This window comes from Vicia villosa, unplaced genomic scaffold (genome assembly GCF_029867415.1).
Source record: "Vicia villosa cultivar HV-30 ecotype Madison, WI unplaced genomic scaffold, Vvil1.0 ctg.000078F_1_1_1, whole genome shotgun sequence".
Classification (NCBI taxonomy): Eukaryota; Viridiplantae; Streptophyta; class Magnoliopsida; order Fabales; family Fabaceae; genus Vicia; species Vicia villosa.
The window spans coordinates 273,971-281,796 of NW_026705002.1; the positions used below are offsets into that span (position 1 = coordinate 273,971).

At 30.9% G+C, this 7,826-nt stretch overlaps 2 long non-coding RNA genes across 3 annotated transcripts; one reads left to right on the forward strand and one right to left on the reverse strand.

The window, feature by feature from the left end:
• Positions 1-288: 288 nt before the first annotated feature.
• On the forward strand, positions 289-1,835 carry LOC131623782 (uncharacterized). Its single transcript, XR_009290301.1, has 3 exons — positions 289-629; positions 1,597-1,643; positions 1,759-1,835. It is a non-coding gene; the product is annotated as an uncharacterized LOC131623782 (long non-coding RNA).
• Positions 1,836-5,435: 3,600 nt separating this feature from the next.
• LOC131623783 (uncharacterized) lies at positions 5,436-7,589 on the reverse strand. Of its 2 annotated transcripts, XR_009290303.1 has the most exons (4): positions 7,308-7,589; positions 7,103-7,173; positions 5,948-5,970; positions 5,436-5,904 (listed from the first exon to the last, which is right to left on the reverse strand). It is a non-coding gene; the product is annotated as an uncharacterized LOC131623783 (long non-coding RNA). The 2 variants fall into 2 exon arrangements; XR_009290302.1 differs by having other exon boundaries at positions 5,436-5,970; positions 7,308-7,582.
• Between the last annotated feature and the right edge of the window lie 237 nt (positions 7,590-7,826).

The window sequence follows — 7,826 nt, forward strand, 5'->3', positions numbered from 1 at the left end:
GTCAAGTTGAATGTAGTTTGTGTTCCATACAAAAAAAAGGCTCGTAGAAACATCATAACTTGATTGCAGCTAGTGTTTTCTTTAGATTCCCATTGTATGATTCAACTTGAGATTATGCTAGATTCCTATTGCATTTTTCAAATTCCCTTGCCTCATCCGTTTGCACTAGCTTTTAGATTTATGAAGAAACTGTATATTTTGGAAAGAGGAGGTTTAGAAATTAGTATATGAAATGAATTTTAAATTTGTTTTACATTGAAGTTTAATCTAATGCCCTACTATTTTTACAAGGAGGGGGTCTTCTACTGCGTGCTATCAATATAGCAAGTGTCAAGTTGTGTTAACTGGCATTGAGCCCTAGAAATCCGAAAACAACTGGGATGAAATAGGCTCAAAACGACATTGCGTTATTATAAAATCTGTGCAATCCCACATCAGTAGTAGGTGTCAGAGGAACATTCAAAGCCACCAATATTGAAAATAGATGAAAAAATTAGGCATGATACCCACACATTTTTTCTCTCATTCCATTTGAAAATTCTAATAACAAAAAGCCTAGTTTCTAAGGCTCTTGTCTCCCATCCAATTTTCCATACATGGACGACGCCTTTGCTAGATCTATTCCCGAGGTAAATTCCCATTGCTTATATAACTTTTCACTGGTTCTCAATCCATCAAATCTTATTGTAACTTCAGAAAGGAATCTAGATGCAAATATTTGTTGATTTTAATATTAGAATATGGATATCCTAACTCACTACATGCTTGGAATGTGAAATTAGATGTTTTTGCATTCAAATTAATGGTAGAGCTTTTTCATGCTGTTTAACAATCATGTGAAATTCGACACATGAGAATTGAGATAAACATGAGCCTGATCCTAAATTTCTCGCCGAGGCCAAAGCTAGTATAAACCAGTCTATAGGAGATGCTCAGCAATCTTCCCAGCCTCTCAAGAAACAATAGTAGGTTGGTGTCCTTAGATTTCTTGGTGGTATACATGAGTTGCTCTATTTATCTTAGGAAGGAGAGGGGAGAATGGGGATGAAGGGAGAAGGTCCTGAATTGTGTGCTGATCACGCTTCTGTTATGAAGTTTGCACACAATCCATCATGTGCTCAACTTATATTTTCAATATGTTAGTTTTGTATCATTTTATTTATACATTTCAGTTCTGAATATTTTTCATAAGTTTTTGTTGAAAAAAGTTTTAGCATCCTACTGAAGATGTAATGCATGAGGGTGTTCTGTGGAGTTCAAATGTAGTCTCAGTATTTTGTTACCGACAATTTAAGTGACCGAAAGGTTGATTTAAAAATGGTGGTAAGATTTTTGGAAGCGAAAAAAAAGATTGCGAGGACCACTTATAATTGTTAGTCGACGTGTGGTTTTGGTTTATTTTACAAAGGCTTTCATGTGGTATAGTAAAACACAGAAACCACGTGACTTGTACTATATAGTATTCAAAATATCTAAATATATATATTTTTGTCTCATATATATTGTTGTTCATTATGTTGTTCTGTTCCTTTTCAGTTGGAGACTTATGTTGAAATTGTAATTCCTAAGCTAATCATGTTTATAATCTTTTCCCAGGTACAAATCAAATAAATTTATGGACAAGTATTGTATTGAAGATTGAAGTAAGATAATGTTGTCTTGAAATTTACATGATTTGTTGTTTCTGCTGTTATACTTAATTTTTATGGACAAGTATTGTATTGGAGATTGAAAATGGTAAAAATTGACTACTTTTAGGATGTCATGTTGGGACTCTGTTGCAATGGAAGTACGAGATATGGTGTTATTGAATGCGACCCTATGATAAAGAAGGGCCTTGAAAAGACTGTAAGTGACTTATCTATTATCCTCCAAGAATTGTTTGTACTTAAATTCTACGAGGTTAGTGTTTGTTTATATTCTGTTTGGAAAATGAGCTAATTGTTTTTTCTTTTTATTTTTGTATGATAAAATATGAAGCCAGTGGTGTTTATGATGATGTTGAAAATCATAGTGCCCATATGACATGCACTACCTTAGCCTTGTAGGCCTGTCTTTTTTTCTTTCTTGATTAAGATACTAAAGTTGTGACTGTCTTTCCTTATACTTTGGTTGGTATAACTTATAGTTTGGTTTTGAAACATGTCATATAGATGTTCATGTCACTGTTAGACAATATCAGTTCATGGTTTTTTTGTCATTTTAGTAAATTATTGTCTCCTAGTATTGCTTTTGTTCTTTGCAAATTGCAATGAACCAGATGCACCTTTCTTGGCAAATGTTAGTTAGTTTGCTAGCTATTAAAATTTAGATGAATTATGAAGAGAAGTTTGATATTATAAATACATTTTATATGCTAAAAAAATGGAACAACATTTCATTACTATTAAAAAAGTACTACTTAATCACCATAAAGTATGATATTTGTGAAACTTGAAATTCTCGATCACATGCATAGTAGAAAATGGAGCTAGAAATATTGTCATTAACTTTGGGTGATCATTAGTTAGCCAAAGGCAGAACAATAATAGAGAAAGAATACAATAAGGTAAGGTGTGTCTATTTGTCTAAGAATCATTTCTAAATGCTTAAGCTCATTATAAAAAAATCTAATGATGCATGAGACATGCATCCAATGAGAAGTCAAAAGAAGTGCTTAGAGTTAGGTGAATATGACTAAAGCTAATTATGTGTTTTATTTTGTTTCAATGGCGTCGGCTCAGGTGCTGCCGAACAACTCTGCTTCGTCTCCGAAGCAAGAGCATGTGGAAGCTGGCAAGCGTCGGGTATGTGTTTGATTTTGATTTTGTTCGAGATTCTGATTATAGAGTTAGGGGTAGTAGTTTTGTGATTGTTTATGTGATGCATTGTTGGATAATGGTGGTTTATATATGTTAATCTTCATTTCCTCTGATAGTTTATGCCTTTTAGCATTATTAATTTGTTATGTTTTTGGATGTAAAAATTTGTCATACACGTGAGTTTCAATTTTCAAAGTCTATATTCTATTATTGTTTTCCTTTTTTTTTTCTTCTGGCTCTGTGCCAAATTCTGATGCATGCCATTGGAATAGCTTTCGGGTAATCCGGATAAACCGACATGGTTACACCGCGGTGTTGCATTCCTACACAGCATGCCATTTAGACTATGTCATCCGTGTCGTCGTGAAAAGATAAGTCATACATACTTACTCTATTATGTAATGTTTCAAAGTTCTCATACACTTCACTAGTTAGTCATAAGAGCAAAGATTGGTTATGACATGTTTTCATGGTGCTAAGCATGAAGAATTTTCTACTTTAGAACAGGTGGGTTTCACTAGTTATGGTTTAAGCATTTCTTTCTTGGTGTCGATTGTATGATGTTTTGGTGCTTCACTTTTCCTATTTTTTTCCCGATGAATCTGCTCAATTTATTAGATACATTGGTATTTGTAGCTGTTAAATGATTTGGTCATTGGGGATATCTGTAATCTATAGGATTGGTGCAAATGTCTTGAAAGACAAATGTAGTTTATTCTAAGTCCCGTGTTAGTGGGTTTCTAATTTGCAGTATCATAGTTGTCTGTATGGATACAAATCAGTCTCCTGCTTTTTTTTATAATGATTTACTTTTTGTTTTCATAGAGAAGTATCATCAATCAATTAAAATCAGAAATGGAGAACTTACAGCAAGAGATCAAAGCACAATTGGTATGTGCAACACTCCCTATCTATTTGCATAACCATTTTGGAGTTCAAAGCACAACTGGTATGTGCAACACTCCCTATCAACTTACAGCAAGAGATCAAAGCACAACTTGGCAAAAATCTATTTTGATATTTTCGTCCGTAAAACCGAACACAATTAGTTGAAGCACACTTGGAGTGATTTTGTGGATCCCTTTATAAGAAGAGATTATTTTAGTAGTGTCTGACCTGATCAATATGATTTATGACTTGGTGACTGCATTGACAATAAATTTGTCGTGTATTTGCTTCAGATATCAATGCCCCTTGTACTTCTGAACATATATGTTTCATGTGAATTATATTTTTAATCCATGAGATTGTTAACTAGCCAAACCGTACTATGCTCTTGTTTGTACATACAGTCTGCAAGGAATGCTGATGTCCCAGTAATATTTGATGCTGGGGGAATCGATGCACCAATTCCACAAGAATTACTGGATTGTGTTGATATTTTTAGTCCTAATGAAAGTGAACTTGGTCGCCTTACAGGAATGCCAACCGAAAGTTTTGAAGACATTACGCAGGCTGCTCTGAAATGCCATGAATGGGTAAGTTCAAGTAGTACCGTAGGGATAGAGCAGTGGAACTGAGACAATGTGTGGAATTGGTGGAGTTGTCATTCGAACACAACAAGCTTGTTCGGCCTCTTCTTAACTTCAGGCTTTTGAGTTAGATGGTTTTTGTGAATTTGTTTGGACTTCATGTAAAATATATGATTTTGTTAGTTGTTCTTTGCTTCAAATATCTAATCAGTTTTGTTAGTTGTTGCCAACTAGTGAATACATTTATGGGTTGTATGTTGATATACTTTTCTTGATTAATACATAATTCTCCCTTATTTTTTTGTGTAAGATTTTATAGTATTTAAAATATTATTCTTAGTACAAGAAATAAGAAGAAATGAGATAACTAAAATTAGGTGTATTCTAGCAGATGAAATAGGGTGTAAATGAAATTAAATATAATATAATTTGTTCATTCATAAAGGGTGTAACTAAGAACGTATTTACACCTGATTTTTATTAAAACAGGGTGTAATTAAGAACGTATTTACACCTGATTTTTTATTAAAATAGGGTGTAATTAAAACGTAATTATGCCCAATTACACCCGATTTTTATTAAAGCAGGGTGTAATTAAAACGTAACTACGCCAAATTACACCCGATTTTTATTAAAACAGGGTGTAATTAAAAACGTAATTACACCCGATTTTTATTAAAACAGGGTGTAATTAAAAACGTAATTACGCCCAATTACACCCGATTTTTGTTAAAATAGGGTGTGATTAAAAACGTAATTACGCTCAATTACACCCGATTTTTATTAAAACAGAGTGTAATTAAAAACGTAATTACGTCCAATTACACCCGATTTTTGTTAAAATAGGGTGTAACGTAGAACGTATTTACACCCGATATTTTTAAAATAGGGAGTAATTACGAACGTATTTACACCCGTTTTAAACGGGTGTAAATTCGTTATACATTTCTCACCCTGTGGATATACACCCGATTTTTATTAAAAATAATGGGTGTAAATTTAATAAAAAATGGGTGTAAATTAACATTTTTGTACTAGTGATATATATATATATATATATATATATATATATATATATATATATATATATATTTTCTTACTTAATTGATACACACATACTAACTCATGAACAATATCAATATTATCTTTCAGGACTTAAGAATATTTTTGGTTCACATATTCTTTGTTATTATGCAAAATATACTCTTAATTGAGTTCCCAAATTGTGTTGGAACAATATGATAAATTTCTATATCTTTCATGAGAAATTTCAATGTAACAAACTTACAATAATCACAAGGTTTATTACACTTCAGTTTTTGGTTTAAATCATCAACAAGGTTAATAACCAGAAATTTTTTTCACCGATATGATCAACTTTGCTTCCGTTAATGGCGACGCGTGCTATTTGTCAACCATGTTCAACAATCCATGCTAATGCTAGCTAGCTTCCGTGAAGGAATGAACCGACAACAATCACAATGACAAACTCCTTATTTCCATATATGTGCTTGTTGATATAACACCTTTGTAATATTGTGATATCTCAATTTAATAATTAATAAAAGTTCAACAATTGCTAAGTTTTATCTCATTCGCACATTCAAATGCAACTATATAAGCCTATATGCCTAAAAAGAAAGAATTGTAATATTATGAAGGTCCAATTTCAACCATTAAGCAGTTGTATCTCCAGACTGCGTAAATTTGAAATGTTCAAACATTAGTTCAAAAAAGAGAATCACAATTGAGAAAACTATAAAATCGAGTAACTAGTTTTTATTATGGATTATAAAATAATTTCATTTTTCAATTGCACTGTTTATGTTGTCATCAACCAGAGCTATGCTGTCAATTCCTTGGGCTTTATTCTAAGTTGGCTGTATTGTAGGTCCATCAGCAACCATTCTTTATTGAATGAATACTTATTACACCTCTTTGTTCTGCTAATACAAACGTCAATTATATTAGTGTTGTAAGAGAACATTTTACTAGCTTTGAATATTTATAAAATAAATTAATATGTTAATTACTTTGGATTCATCAAAACTCATTTTGGTAGATCCAAAGCAATTATCATATTCAATTTTTTTATAAATCCTTACTTTATAGCTACTAAAATGCTTTCTTATAACCTTAATGTGATTGTAGGTTTATTTAATATAACAACTAAAGACAATATTATATGTGTTATAAGAAACCATTAAAAAAAAAGAAGGATAGTTGATCAACCAACAATCTAGCCAATTTAGACTAAAGCCCAAGGCACGGACAAAAGAGTTTTGGCAGATGAAAACATGATTCGTATCAATTGAAATAAAATTAGTTTATAATCTATAGTAAAAGAGTATATAAATATATATATATATATATATATATATATATATATATATATATATATATATATATATATATATATATATATATATATATATATATATATATATATATATATATATATATATATATATATAACCACTAATCAATGAACAAATTCGATTAATATCAACATCATCTCCATTTAATATAATCTATTGGTAAGCCATAATCATCCACTTCTTACACACGTTAGTGTTTAAACTCCAAAAAAAATCAACTAATAAGAAATATATCAAGAAGATTTTCAAACCGTGTGTGATAAGTAGTAATGCATAAAATAATGGTTTAAATTCTCAAACAGTGGCTATACTATCCACCTTTTTGGTTTAAATATTCTATAAAAAAACTAAAACAAAGAATGAGAAATTAAATTTTTATACAAAATTTGATAAAGAAAAATTTAAAAAGAACATTAAAATACACAAAAATTGGAAGCAACCAACATAGTACCATGTTTAAGTCTTCCTACACATTTGAATGATCTCCATCTTCGAATCTCGCATCCATTATAGCACCTTTACCTGTATACTCAAAAGAAAAAAAGTTTTATATTAAGTTTTATGATGAATTAATTATAGTGTTTAGATATTTTGTACATGAATCATGTTAATCTTAATGAACATGCAAAAACCAATTTTGGAAAGAATCATATTACCTAAAAAACTGTGTTTGGCTTCATAAGCATATAATAATTTGCAATCAGAAGCAAGAGATGATTACCCGTGAAGAGAGAGAGGTTTGTGGATTGAAGAAGTGAAAGATACTAGTTACTATGGGAAGCTATATTGCTCAAAAACCAAAAGAGAGTGTGGGGTTTTATTGTTGAATGGTTTTGAAGTGAGAGCCGTGGATTATCAAGTTAGAGATTTCTATGTGTGATTTGTTATTCTGCGTGCGAATATGGCGTTTTCAAGATATTGATTTTGACAGAGTTTTATGTTCAAAGAGGTGACGTGACGTTTACACTCTCGGCACTCTAGCTAGATTTTACTTATTTATCTCCAATCCGTGGGAATTTTTCACATAGAAAATTTACTTTATTTTTTCTTGTTAGTTTTTCTTCTAGGTAAATGTTGTTATTCTTTTATTATTTAAAATTAATTCAAATATAATTTTTTATAAACAAAATTTAATTTAAACATTTCTTTTTTCAACAATACTTTGAAATGATATT